The sequence below is a fragment of the Notechis scutatus genome, chromosome 10 (genome assembly GCF_049901735.1).
Source record: "Notechis scutatus isolate UNSWTSFEM ecotype Mainland chromosome 10, rNotScu1.2, whole genome shotgun sequence".
Classification (NCBI taxonomy): Eukaryota; Metazoa; Chordata; class Lepidosauria; order Squamata; family Elapidae; genus Notechis; species Notechis scutatus.
In genome coordinates, this window is record NC_142018.1 from 8698741 (window position 1) to 8712215 (window position 13475).

General features: G+C 42.7%; 2 protein-coding genes across 4 annotated transcripts in view; one reads left to right on the forward strand and one right to left on the reverse strand.

Annotated features, from left to right (window-relative positions):
• TENM1 (teneurin transmembrane protein 1) overlaps window positions 1-13475 on the forward strand; it is a 441878-nt gene that overhangs the window by 346540 nt on the left and 81863 nt on the right. The window lies entirely within an intron of this gene.
• The window catches only part of CYSLTR1 (cysteinyl leukotriene receptor 1), a 650975-nt gene that overhangs the window by 343034 nt on the left and 294466 nt on the right, over window positions 1-13475 (reverse strand). The window lies entirely within an intron of this gene.

The following is a 13475-nucleotide window of genomic DNA, read 5'->3' on the forward strand; positions in this document are numbered from 1 at the left end:
GGAGACTGGTTAACACTATTTAATATTTTATGCTTTTTATTTTAATATTGCATGCATCTGCCACTGATTTTATTAAAGCTCCCTACTTCATCCTCATGATTTTTAAAAAAATATTTTTCTTTATTTTTTTCTTATTTTTTTACAAACATATTATCTGAACAGGGTGGTACCGGAGTGTCTTATTCTTCATATTTAATACAGTTGACAATCATATAACATTTAATATTAATACACTTTTTTTTTTAAATTATAAGCTTTCATTCTTTGGTTATTCACCGTTTCAATAACGTATTTTTGTGACAATCTCCATATTCTAAATATCCCTCTTTTAACTGCGAATAAAATATTATTCATCATATTTGTAGTGTTTAACAGACTTGTGTAATTCTAATAATAATTCACAATTTATATTAAGTTATAGTATCATCTTCTATTCATCCTCATGATCTTTGTTGGTGTCACCTCTCATCCCTCACAGTAGTTGTCACGCTGTGAAATTATTATTGATCATAAGCACACCAAGCGCTTTATAAATGAAATGTTCCAATTTCGGATCTTAGCATAGCTATCTCCAACTCTCAAAATTCATCTTTCTGATCCCACTCAATGTATTAGACACATTCCATTGAGCCGCATGGTGGCCTAGAAATGGAGTTCAGGAGGCTGTGAGTTTGATCCGAGATAGCAGCAGATATTTCTTACTCTGGGCACAATAAGTAATTGTCTGCTGTGAACTCTGCATGGGGATCCAGCCAGTAAACTCAAGGTCCGTTCAGTTGTCCTGACACTACCCCAGTGCAAGGGATTGTAGGGTTGTTAAAAGAAAAAAAATAGATATATTACATCACTAGCTTGATACCCGTGCTTCACTATGAAACTATGTGGTCGGGCTTGGTTTTTGGGGGAGGAAAATAAGGGGGGGAATTCTACCTCTGCCTACGCCTACCAGCATCCATTGGTATTCATCTGGCTAGCATCCTGTCAGTGTGTGAGAGAGTTGAGGGCTGTTTGGAAACTGAAGCAGTATTTGCTGTGTGAGCAGAAAGGAGACAGCGAGGAGCCTGGGCATGGCTTAGCTCAACTGTTCTGTACTAAAGCTGCTTGGTTCTGTGAAACTGAAACTCATCTCCTCTGCTTGTGTTTTGCATTTGGAACAGATTTCTTTTCAGGTGGGGAGGGGGAGTAGAACTCCTTAGCCTCAGAGCATGTTAATAATAATAATAATAATAATAATAATAATAATAATAATAATAATAATAATAATAATAATAATAATAATATATGAAATAATAATACTCTGATGGTCATTTCGAAAAATCCATATATATATATTTGTTTTCTTAAGTTTTCGTAGGTACTTACATGTATGGTATTCAGCTTTGTTCGGGTATTTTCCCACGTCATTATAGTTGTGCTTTTAAAGTTGTAGCAACGTTTCGGCAGAATCTCATCTGCCATCATCAGGCTTCTGGTTGTGTTCATCTGTGAGTCAGATTTTTACAGTTGTTTCAGTTTTAAATTTGGGGCTAGCCGACTGCTGTGCCAGAATGGTTTTTTCTTCATCCTGATTGGTTGGGAGTGTTAGTCTGTGTTTATTGGTCTTGGAGTTTGCTGTGTTCTGCTTGATTGGTGTTTCTAATATCTTCTGTCTGTTTTGTGGCTTTTTTGTGTGTGTGTCTTGATTAGCTGGCAACATTGTGTTCCTGTATTGGAGGCTTTTAGTGCAGCTTGGCTCCGAGTAAATGGACGGCTATCATTTGTTAGGAAGCTAGGTTTCATCTGGGTGCCTGGTTGGGGTGTGTTTGAGCTGGAGGTATCAGGGGGGATCTGTTTGTGCCCAGGTATTTGCCTGGCTAGTGGTGTGGAGATTTTTTTTGTTTGTGAGTGCAGGCTTCCAAATAATTGACAGTCTGGTGGAATCATCTCTTCTATTCAGGCTTTCAGGTCTTTTTTCAATCTCTATGGCTTGTCTGATAATTGTGTGGTTGGGGTTTTCTATAGCGGCTAGGGTTTTGGTGCCATTGAAGTTGATGCTATCACCTGTGGCTTTCACGTGTTGGACTAGTGAGGAAGTGTGTTCCAGCTGTGTTCATCCAGGTGGGTACTTATTCTTCTATTGGTCTGTCCAATGTCTGTCCAATAGAAGAATAAGTACCCACCTGGATGAACACAAAAATGCAGTAAAAAAGCTGGAAACTGAACAAGGAGAGATTTAACCTGGAAATAAGGAGAAACTTTCTGACAGTGAAAACAATCCACCAATGGAACAGAAGTTGCCTTCAGAAGTTGTGGGAGCTTCATCAATGGAGGCTTTCAAGAAGAGACTGGACAGCCATTTGTCAGAAATGGTAGAGGGTGTCCCGCTTGGGCAGGAGGTTGGACTAGATGAGCTACAAGGTCCCTTCCAACTCTGATTATCTGTTATCTGTAATTGTGGCAAGAAAGGTTGTAAAATAAAACAAAATTCACTTAACAAACTTCTCACTTAGCAACAGCAATTTTGGGCTCAATTGTTGCTTCCAATACATGAATACGTACTCACACTCACACACACACACACACACACATAGACACACACACACACACACAATCCTCTTATAGCTGATGCCTAACTAGAAGTGAGTAGGATTACTTGATTTTCAGACATATTTCTCAGTTCTGTAGTTGTCCTACGTAGTTTTCTCTTTCTGACAAACATCCCTGCATGGATTCTGCTGAGCAGATTTGATCATGGGTGTCCAGCTGCTGAACGCCACTTGTTAGCTCCTTAGATTAACATTTCTTAGCTAGCAGCCAAAGTTGTCGACGTCTGGAGAACACACACACACACACACAAACAAACACACAACCTCTCCATGCTGTGCCTTGCAGTCTTATTTACCTGTTTCTTTCCTTTGAATAAACGTACTTCTTGACCTATATCTTAGAGTTATTTGAAAAGCAGAATCCAAGCAATATGCTGCCATCTGGAGGAAACCATGGAAAATTTGACAGGACCGTTTTGGAGAGCAATAACAGAATTCTAGCAAGGAGGAAGGAAGTCAATCAGATTAGAGCTGGAAGGGAACTTGGAGGCCTTCTAGTCCAGCCCCCTGCTCAAACAGGAGAACCTATACCATTCCAGACATGGAATGGAATGGAATGGAATAGAATAAGGAATAGAATAAGGAATAGAATAGAATAGAATAGAATAGAATAGAATAGAATAGAATAGAATAGAATAGAATAGAATAGAATAGAATAGAATAGAATAGAATAGAATAGAAGTACAGCACTTACTGATAGTAATGGGGTACAAATAAGCAATCAAATCATACTAGGAAAAGGTCAATATAAATAGTAAGGATACAAGCGACAAAGTTACAGTCATACAGTCACAAGTGGGAGGAGGTGGGTGATAGGAACGATGAGAAAATTAATGGCAATAGTTATGCAGACTTAGTAAATAGTTGGACAGTGTTGAGGGAATTATTTATTTAGCAGAGTGATGGCATTTGGGAAAAAACTGTCCTTGTGTCTAATCGTTCTGGTGTGCAGTGCTCTATAGCGTCATTTTGAGAATAGGAGTTGAAATAGTTTATGTCTGGGATGTGAGGAGTCTGAATATTTTCACAGCCCTCTTTTTGACTTGTGCAGTATACAGGTCCTAGATGGAAGGCAAGTTGGTAGTAATTGTTTTTTCTACAGTTCTAATTACTCTTTGAAGTCTTTGTCTGTCTTGTTGGGTTGCAGAACCAAACCAGACAGTTATAGAGGTGCAGATGACAGACTCAATAATTCCTCTGTAGAACTGGATCAGCAGCTCCTTGGGCAGTTTGAGCTTCCTGAGTTGAGAAAGAACATTCTTTGTTGTGCTTTTTTGATGACGTTTTTGGTGTTAGGTGTCCATTTTGTGATATGATAGAACCTAAAAATTTGAAGGTCTCTACTATTGTTACTGTGTTGTCTAGTATTGTAAGAGGTGGTACAGTTTTGAGTGTGTTCATTTCCAGATTGTTCCGGTTACACCACGAGGCAAGTTGTACAACCTCCCGTCCGTATGCGGATTCGTCCTTGTCTCGAATGAGACCAATTACTGTTAATATTGTAGATATTAAATGAGCCCTGGTGGTGCAGTGGTTAAAATGCAGTATTGCGGGCAAACTCTGCCCACTGTCAGCACTTCGATTCTCACCAGCTCAAGGTTGACTCAGCTTTCCATCCTTCTAAGGTTGGTAAAATGAGGACCCAGATTGTTTGGGGTCAATAGGCTGACTCTGTAAATCAGGGGTCCTCAACCACCGGGCCGCGGACCGGTACCGGTCCGTGGAGCACTCTGTACCAGGCCGCAAAGAAAAAAAAAATTAAAAAAATGGCGGCTTTCTTCGCCTTCGGTGAATGCTGCTGGGATCAGGGATCAAGGACACAAATGAGAGAAGGGGAGGGAGGAAGCAACCAAAGCCTGTCCTGCCCTCTGGCCCAGCGGCTTCGGTTTCCTCCCGCCTCGTTCCTCTCTCAGTCGCTCTCTCGCTGCTCCACCAGCCCAGGAAGAAACTGCTTCAAAGAAGCGGGGGGGGTGGCTTTTCCTGTCGCCGCAGCTCCTCCGAAGCGCCCGTTTACCCCACCCCGCCTGCGCGCGCGCTTCAATTCAGTGCTCCGTTCTGCCTGCCTGCCTGTCTGGTTGTTTGGGAGCAGCTTTGGCTGAGAATAATAACTATTCGCCTCTTTTTATCAGCCGAAGCTGCTCGAAACAAAGGCAGGAAGGCAGGCAGGCAGAACGGAGCACTGGGTTGAACCGCGCGGGCGGGCGGGGTGGGGTAAACGGGCGCTTGGAGGAGCTGCGGCGACAGGAAAAGCCACCACCACCCCGGCTTCTTTGAAGCAGTTTCTTCCTGGGCTGGTGGAGCAGCGAGAGAGCGACTGAGAGAGGAACGAGGCAGACACCTGAGGGAGGGAGGCAGACACCTGAGGGAGGGAGGGAGACACCTGAGGGATGGGGCTGAGGAGGCAGGGCCGAGGCGCTCCCTGAACTTGGTGGTTTGCTGGCAGACGTTTTATTACCCGACAGGTAACAACATCAGATGTACCTGTCAGGTAATGAACGTCTGCGACCCCTCCCCCGGTCCTGAAAAAGTGTTTGTGCTTGAAACTGGTCCCTGGTACAAAAGGTTGGGGACCCCTGCTGTAAATGGCTTAGACAGGCTGACTGCCATTGTACCTTCAAATGGTCACTAAATGAATGTGTCAACTAAAAAGATACTCCTTTGGTCTTTTTAGCTGCCAGAAAAAAGGGAATGGGGGGAAACAAGGCATTCTTGAAATGCCTAGATAATCACCTTGGCAGCCCAAAGTTGTCCGAGCATAAGAAGGTTATTGGGGAGCATGATGGATGACTCTTGGAGATGGATGTGTCCCACTGGAGAAGTCACATCCAGGGGGTGGGGGGAAAGACCAGGGTCAAGGGGTAAATGTATGATGTGATTTAGTATCAGCTGCACCCAGCTACGCGCCAACATGGCAACTTCTAATAAACCAATTTCCTTTTTCTGAGATGTGGCTAGAGACTTTTGATTTGAATGAGGGTGGATTTGTTGGAGCCCTGACAGCATGGTTGTAAGACAAGGACTACCAATGTAACCAAAGTGGTTGCTCTACAACAGGTCAAGTTGAGAAGCAGCCAAAATACATACCATGTTCTAGATCAGGAAAGACTCCGATGTTACCTCTTTCTAGGTTTCTCAACGAGTTTTTGAGTAAGATACAGATACAGATAGATACAGATAGATACAGGTAATCAGAGTTGGAAGGGACCTTGTAGGTCATCTAGTCCAACCCCCCCACCCAAAATACAACCTACCCTGAAAGTCAGTCCTAGTTTGATTTTTACACGTGTGCCCAATATAAGCCCTACCCCACAAATAAGCCCTAATTAAACCTTGCCCACTCCAGAGTGGACGGGTAAAAAATTAAGTTAGGGTGGGGATGGTGGGGTGGAACTGCCCTACTACTTACCTTTGGAAAGTTCTAGCCAGGCCTCGCACATCCCAACATCTGCCTTACCGGCCCATTTCTTCTGCAGCCAGAAGGCTGGCAAGGCTGTCCTGAAGGCCTCTGTAGCTAATAACAAAAAAGCTCAGGATTGATCAGAGGCCTTCAGGAAAGCCATGTTGGCCACAGAAGAAGTTCCTGAAGGCCTCTGACAGCAAAAAGGAGGCCGAGGGCGACGCATGCAAGTGAGGTTAGTCAGTGGATGACACCCCCCAAAAATAAGACCTGGTGCTTTTTGGGTGGCAAAAAAATTATAAGACAGGGTCTTGTTTTTGGGGAAACGTGGTATTTGTGCACCCCTTGGGGCCTTGTTTATGCCTTGCCATGTTTAAGGTTATGTGCATGTTTATCGAAAGCGTCATTCTCAGCAAACATCCTTTCATTCTGCATTGTGAACAATGAACTAGGCTTGTTTTTGTATTTGCATTTAAATGTATCACGCCAAGTATTGAGTGGGGCAAAAATTAGATTAGCGATGAGAAGGTTTCTGTGGCCAGAGGAATGAGGAGGAATATAACGGCACTCAAAATCGGCTCCATTAAAACCTGGGAACTTTGATTATTACAGAAGGTCTCGTTTCCCTACCTAAAGTCATTTAGATGCCTTCTCTTGTGAACCCATGGACTTAGCATGACAAATAGCCTGGTACTTCATCACTGGAAGCTTTCAAGAAGAGATTGGACTGCCATCTGTCAGAAATGGTGTCGGCAGGTCTCCTGTTTGGGCAAGGGGGGGTTGGACTAGTTGACCTAAAAGGTCCCTTCCAACACTGTTAATCTGTTAATCTGACGGTCTGTCTTCCAAACTGTCTACTCAACCAATTTGATCTTGAAGGCTTGATGTGTTCTGATGAGCTTCCTTCACTTAAACAATGTCATCTGTTGTTGACGTACTTTCTCTGCTGTAGATCCTGCCCTTTGGAATAGCCTGCCCTTCCTTCCTTCCTTCCTTCCTTCCTTCCTTCCTTCCTTCCTTCCTTCCTTCCTGCCTGCCTTCCTGCCTGCCTGCCTGCCTGCCTGCCTGCCTGCCTGCCTGCCTTCCTTCCTTCCTTCCTTCATCTTTCTTCCTTTTCTTTCTTTCTTCCTTCCTTCCTTCCTTCCTTCTTTCTTTGTTTCCTTCCTTCCTTCCCTTCCTTCCTTCCTTCCCTTCCTTCCTTCTTCTTTCTTTCTTTCTTTCTTTCTTTCTTTCTTTCTTCCTTCCTTTTCTTTCTTTCTTTCTTTCTTTCTTTTCTTTTTTCTTTCTTTCTTTCTTTCTTTCTTTCTTTCTTCCTTTCCTTCCTTCCTTCCTTCCTTCCTTCCTTCCTTTCCTTCTTTCTTTGTTTCCTTCCTTCCCTTCCCTTTTTTCTTTCTTTCCTTCCTTTTCTCCTTCCTTCCTCCCCTCCGCTTCTTTTTTCTTCTTCTTTCTTTATTTCTTTTCTTCTTTCTTTCCTTCCTTCCTTCCTTCCTTCCTTCCTTCCTTCCTTCCTCCCTTCCTTGATTAGGGTGGCCCCAGGCCTTTTAACCTTTCCTAAGGCTTTATAAACCTGGTTATGGGCCTGGGCCTGGGGCCCTGAATGTGTTCGGGGGGGCCCTATTCTTGACTGTACTGACCATTATTATGATAATTTTATCAGCTGCTAAAGCATATTGTTCTGCTGTTTTCAGTTATTTAAACTGTCACTGGATTGAAGTGGGCAGCTGAAGAAATAGAATAAATAAATAAAATAATGCTTGTGTTTGATTGTTGTGATCCGTCCAGGTTCCATTCACATCAGGTGGCGTGCAAGTTTAATTTACACATATGTTTAATGTAATCATTATGATCCTTGGTTACACAGTCAGCCAGATGTTTAGGCTAGATTTAGCATTTTGGTCCATCCATCAAGTGGGTGGATTAGGGATAGGCAGGTGTTGTTTGAGGATGTTAAAGATACCATCACAGGATGCCAGCTTACTTAACCCAAGTAAAGCTGCCTTTTGCAATTGGGTGCTGGGAAATTTTGTCAATGTCATTGGTGTTCAAGTGGTGCTCCAGATGTTTTTGGGATTTCCCCCAAGGCGTCAATTGCTGTTGGTCTAGGTTGCCACATATTGTTCTACTTCTATTTGCAGGTGTTTGTATTTTGTGATTTTTTTTCTCCAGTTCTTTCTCTTCTGTTCTGTTTTTTCCAAGTCTGCAACATCCATTGACTATACAGACTTTTTTTGCCTTTCTTATCGACAATTGTTAGGTCTGGATTGTTATGTGGCAGGTGCTTATTTGTTCAGTTTCTAAAGGTGCCTTAGCTTTTTCATTTGCTGTTACTTTGTCTAGCTTTATTAAAGAATATTATTATTATTACTATTACTATTACTATTACTATTATTATTATTATTATTATTATTGTTGTTGTTGTTGTTGTTGTTGTTATTATTATTATTATTATTATTATTATTATTATTATTATTATTATTATTATTATTGAAAGAAGAGGGGCAGGAGGTCTTCCATTTATATATTTCCCTCCATGTAAGGCTTAGGCAAGAGATTGAGAGAATTGTATATATGAATGTATGCAAACATTTTTGTGCAGTCCAGAACTCAATACTGGATTAACAAGATTTGTAAAATTGCAGGGCTCTATTTATCTAATCGTTTTTCATGTCATCCAGTGTATTTTATGTTCAGGGTGATTCTTTTCTAAATGCTTTGGCTTAGGCTCCTGCAGCTATTCATGTCAGGTCCCTGAAGATATTTTCAGCTTTTACTGCCACCAGAAAAAGAGACAATCAACATTTTCAAAGAAAATTCCTCATGACTCACACCCCCCCCCCAATCTAAAAATATACAGGACAGTTGTGTAATTCTATTGCCATGGAGGACTTCATCCCAAACATGAAGTCTCCAATTTCCTGTCTAGTTTTGTTCTTCTTCTGCAAGGAAAGGGGAGGGGGGTTTTTAAATTAAAAAATGGAGAATTCTGTCACTTCCCTCTATTTACTCCTAGAAAGAGCTATTGACTTCAAAGTGTTAGATTAGAGCACATGTGTCAAACTCGATCACGTCAAGTGGCGTATGACGTATTGTGCTGTCCAGCCAGTGTATGGGAATTGGATAGTTAGGTAGCAATTGTGAGCAGTCCCCTTAAGGAAATGTGTCATGGAAAATGTAGTTAAAGTATCCTGGGAAATGTAGTCCATGTCACATGACCACATCTGTAATCCTAATTGGTCACTAAATTGACCCTCAATGGGTTTTCCTCACTCTTGGCTGAACTCACGGACTCGTGGTAACTGTTCTACTTCTATCACTACGAAATGAGGGGAAAAGGATAGAAGATAACCATCTTTTTACTGTTCTATATTCTGTACAGTGGTAGATTTATCTTCTGTACAGATGCAGATAGAAAAACTCAACAAAACGTCCATAACAAAGTACTTTTATTGGTTCATCAGGTATCCTCATAACTCACAGTTGTGATGAAGTTCTTCTTTAATGACCAATCCTTTGCATATCTGTCTTGTAGATAAAAAGATGGTTATCTTCTATCCTTTTCCCCTCATCTCGTAGCGATAGAAGTAGAGCAGTTACCACGAGTCCGTGAGTTCAGCCAAGAGTGAGGAAAACTCCTCCAACCCATCAAGGGTCAATTTAGTGACCAATTAGGATTACAGATGTGGTCATGTGACATGGACTACATTTCCCAGGATACCTTAACTACATTTACCATGATGCATTCCCTTAAGGGGACAGCTCATAATTGCTACCTAACTATCCAATTCCCATACACTGGCTGGACAGCACACATATCGTGACATATTTTTTTTGCCTTTGCGGAGCCAAGGTGGGCATAGACTGTGCATGATTCATCCAGCCCACCAGCCACCAGTTTGATACTCCTGGATTAGAGTGAGGAAGGACACAGGGAAACTAGCTCTGTGATATAAATGAAACAGGAATTACGGAAGAGTTGGAAGGGATCTTGTAGGTCTTCTAGTCCAAACCCCTACTCATACAGGAGATCCTGTACCATTCTGGACAAATGGCTGTCCAATCTCTTCTTAAAAACCTCCAGCGATTGACCACCCATACAGTGGTGGTATCAGGGATGGGATTCTACCAGTTCGCACCTATTCGCTAGAACCAGTTGTTAACATTCTAAGCAGTTCGGAGAACCAGTTGTTTGAAGAAATTACTGGCCTAATCCTGTAAGGAAGGCAGGAAGGAAACATTCTGGTGTTGCTTACAGAAACTGCCTCTCCATTAACCCCTATTACATTCTTGGCAGGACTAGATTTCCTGTCTCATGAACTTCTCTGAAGTTTTTTTTCCCTCCTTTGCTGGTACTTTGCTTGTGTGGAGTGACCATTCAAAGTTACAGTGGCACTGAAAAAAGTGACTTATGACCATTTTTTCACACTTACGACTGTTGCAGCATCCCCAGAGTCATGAGAGGCCAGGCGAGGAGATACGTGCCTCGATGTGAGTAATATTGAGTTGGCCACACCCAGCCAATAACATGACCACCAAGCCACGCCCACCACCTAAGCCACACCCACAGAACTGGTTGTTAAAAATTTGAATCCCACCCCTGGGTGGTATTCTACCGGTTTGGCCTGGTTCTGCCCAGCCGGTAGCAGTGATGAGCAGCGGAGACTGAACCGGTTCTCTCTCTGCTGTTGGGCCCACCCGCCCGCCGGGGCTCCCATACTCCCCTTTATCCTCTGAATTTGAAGCACAGCTGCTTTGCTGAAGCGACCGGGATCGTGCAGGCTTGCAGGAGATGAGTTAGAACGCCTCTGCGCCTGCGCAAAGTGCACTTTTGGCGCATGTGTGCACGCAAAGTGTGTGCACACGCACAAAGTGTGCCCACCAAGCTGCACCCACCGAACCGGTGCTAAAAATATTTGAATCCCACCACTGCACCCATAACTTCTGAAGGCAAGGCATTCCACTGACTAATTTTTCTCCCCATAAGGAAATTTCTCCTTAGTTCTCCTTGTCTCTGATGAGTTTCCACCCATTGCTTCTTGTTCTGTCTTCAGCTGCTTTGGAGAATAGGTTGACTCCCTCTTCTTTAGGGCAGCCCCCTCAAATATCAGAATGCTGCTATCATGATACTCCAGTCCTTATTTTCATTAGACTAGACATACCAAATTACTTCAACCTTCCATGGTATGTTTTAGCCTCCAGTCACCTAATCATCTCCGTTGTTCTTCTCTGCACTCTTTCTAGAATCTCAACATCTTTTTCTTATTGTGGTGACCAAAACTGAATGGGCAAAGGCTTGGGCAAGACTAGTTTTGTAGTTAACCAAAACTGTTTTGATGACCACAAAACCATCCTTCCCCAAATGTCTATGGATATTCTCAGTCATCCAGGTGTACTTGGTGTTCTCTGAGCTTCATAGTTTTTGGGGAGATGTTTTGTTACCCAACTAACCAACTCTCTATGGAGATTCTCAGTCATCCAGGTCATGGTTGTCCCAAAGGTGCTTTTTCAGGAGGCAACTGGACTTTCTGGTTTTTCTTTGAAGATGTTTCACTTCTCATCCAAGAAGCTTCTTCAGCTCTGACTGGATGGTGGGGAATTGAAAGATTTATAGTCCTTGCAGACAGCTGGTCATTTGCATTCTTTTAGAGAGTCATTGAAGCCACTTGGAGGTTTATCTGTGTCCTCAGAGTCACCTGAGTGGTGCAAATGGTTGTGGAGCCTTCTTGGCTGCAGGATGTTTTCTACCGTCTGTCCTTTTACTGTTGAAGACAGGCGCAGGCTGTTGGGGAGGAGTCTGTGTTGTCTGCATCTCAAACTGAAGTGCAAGTGGTTCCTGTACTCTACAATGCTTTCTGGCAATTGAATTCATACTTCCGCATCACTTAAAGGGTGTTCATCCCAAAGTGCATAGCTAAAAGTCTATGGAGATCCTCAGTCATCCAGGTCATGGTTGCCCCTAAGGTGCTTTTTCAGGGAGCAACTGGACTTCCTTGGATGAGAAGTGAAATGTCTTCAAAGAAAAACAAGAAAGTCCTTCCCCAAGTATGATGGACTGGACCCGGCCATTTCTTCTGCCACTATAATCACCCTGCTTCCAGAAGCAACAATTTGGCAGCATCCTGAACCTCTGGATGAGCATTTCAGTTTTCATCCAGGCATGCCTTTCTGCCTTTGCCCAGAGCGATGCTGTGTAAGTCCTTGCCCTCAGGAAGACAGCACCGCTGTGACAATTTCAGAGCAGATACAAATGGGTGGGTAAAACAAGGAAAGAAACCTCAAAGCATCATTTACCCTTTTAAGATGATTGCTAGATGCCACCAAAACAACCTCTCCGTTCGGCAGAAGGAGGGTGTGGAATCCCATCGTAGGCCAAGATTCAATCTTTAGGATTTCCAAACGATCAGGGAGAATGACTTCTGCCTTAAGTCCGCGGAGAGTCACTGCAAGTCAGAAAGCACTCATTTCTCTTCATAAGCCCAAAGTTATTCCATTGTTGTAATGCTTTGGCATGCGGTATAGTTCCTCCTTTTAAATTTGCTATCTCTGCCTTCCGTGTCCGTCTTCCCAAGGAACCAAGTTTTTATATTTACAACCGGAGCTGTTCCTTCCAGCAGCAGAGAGCAATTATATCTTTTAGTTGGGGCGATGTTTTTCCCCCTTCCTCCCTTCTCCTATACTCTTGAGCCTCTGCAGTGCCAGCAAGCACTCGGTGGTCTTCCCAGAGAATCAGGGAATCGGCTCCAGCGGCAAAAGAATCGACTGTATTTGTCATGTTAATGAAAAGAGGAAAAATTGCCGCTACAAAAGCTATTTTCTCCTTGTTGCTGTTGTTACTGTGACAAGTTTTATGGCTTCTCCTGTTCCTGTTGACTTTTAAGGTTTGAAAGAGTTACTGTGAGTTATCTTTAAATTGTGAGGTTTAATCTCGACCCCCTTAATAAGAATGTTTTTTTTAAAATTGTTTTCTTTTTCTTTTTTTTCTATGTGTTGGGTATGTGTTTGTTTGACATTTTAATTGTATAATCAATAAAGTTTGTTTTTTAAAAAATAATAATAATAAGAATGTCATAGATTGAATTATCTGATTACCTGGCTCATTTTTTCCCCATTTCTTTAAAAAGAAAGGAATCGCCAAACAAACAATCTTACTCAGACTAAGCATCCAAGTAAACTCCTTATTTGGGTTTATAGTTTTCCTGTTGTTGTCTTTTTGGAATTGGGACATACTTGCTGATCTAGGTTTGGTAAGTTTAAAGACAAAAACACAGGAAATCCCAAGGATGCTTCTTTCAAAAGGCAACTGGACTTTCTGGTTTTTCTTTGAAGACGTTTCGCTGCTCATGTAAGAAGCTTCTTCAGCTCTGACTGGATGGTGGGGGATGGAAGGATTTATCCTCCTTGCAGGCAGCTGGTCATTTGCATCCGTATAGAGCAGGGCTGTCAAACTCCCAGACCGTGGGCTGGATGCGTCACATGCTGGCCACGCCCACACCCCC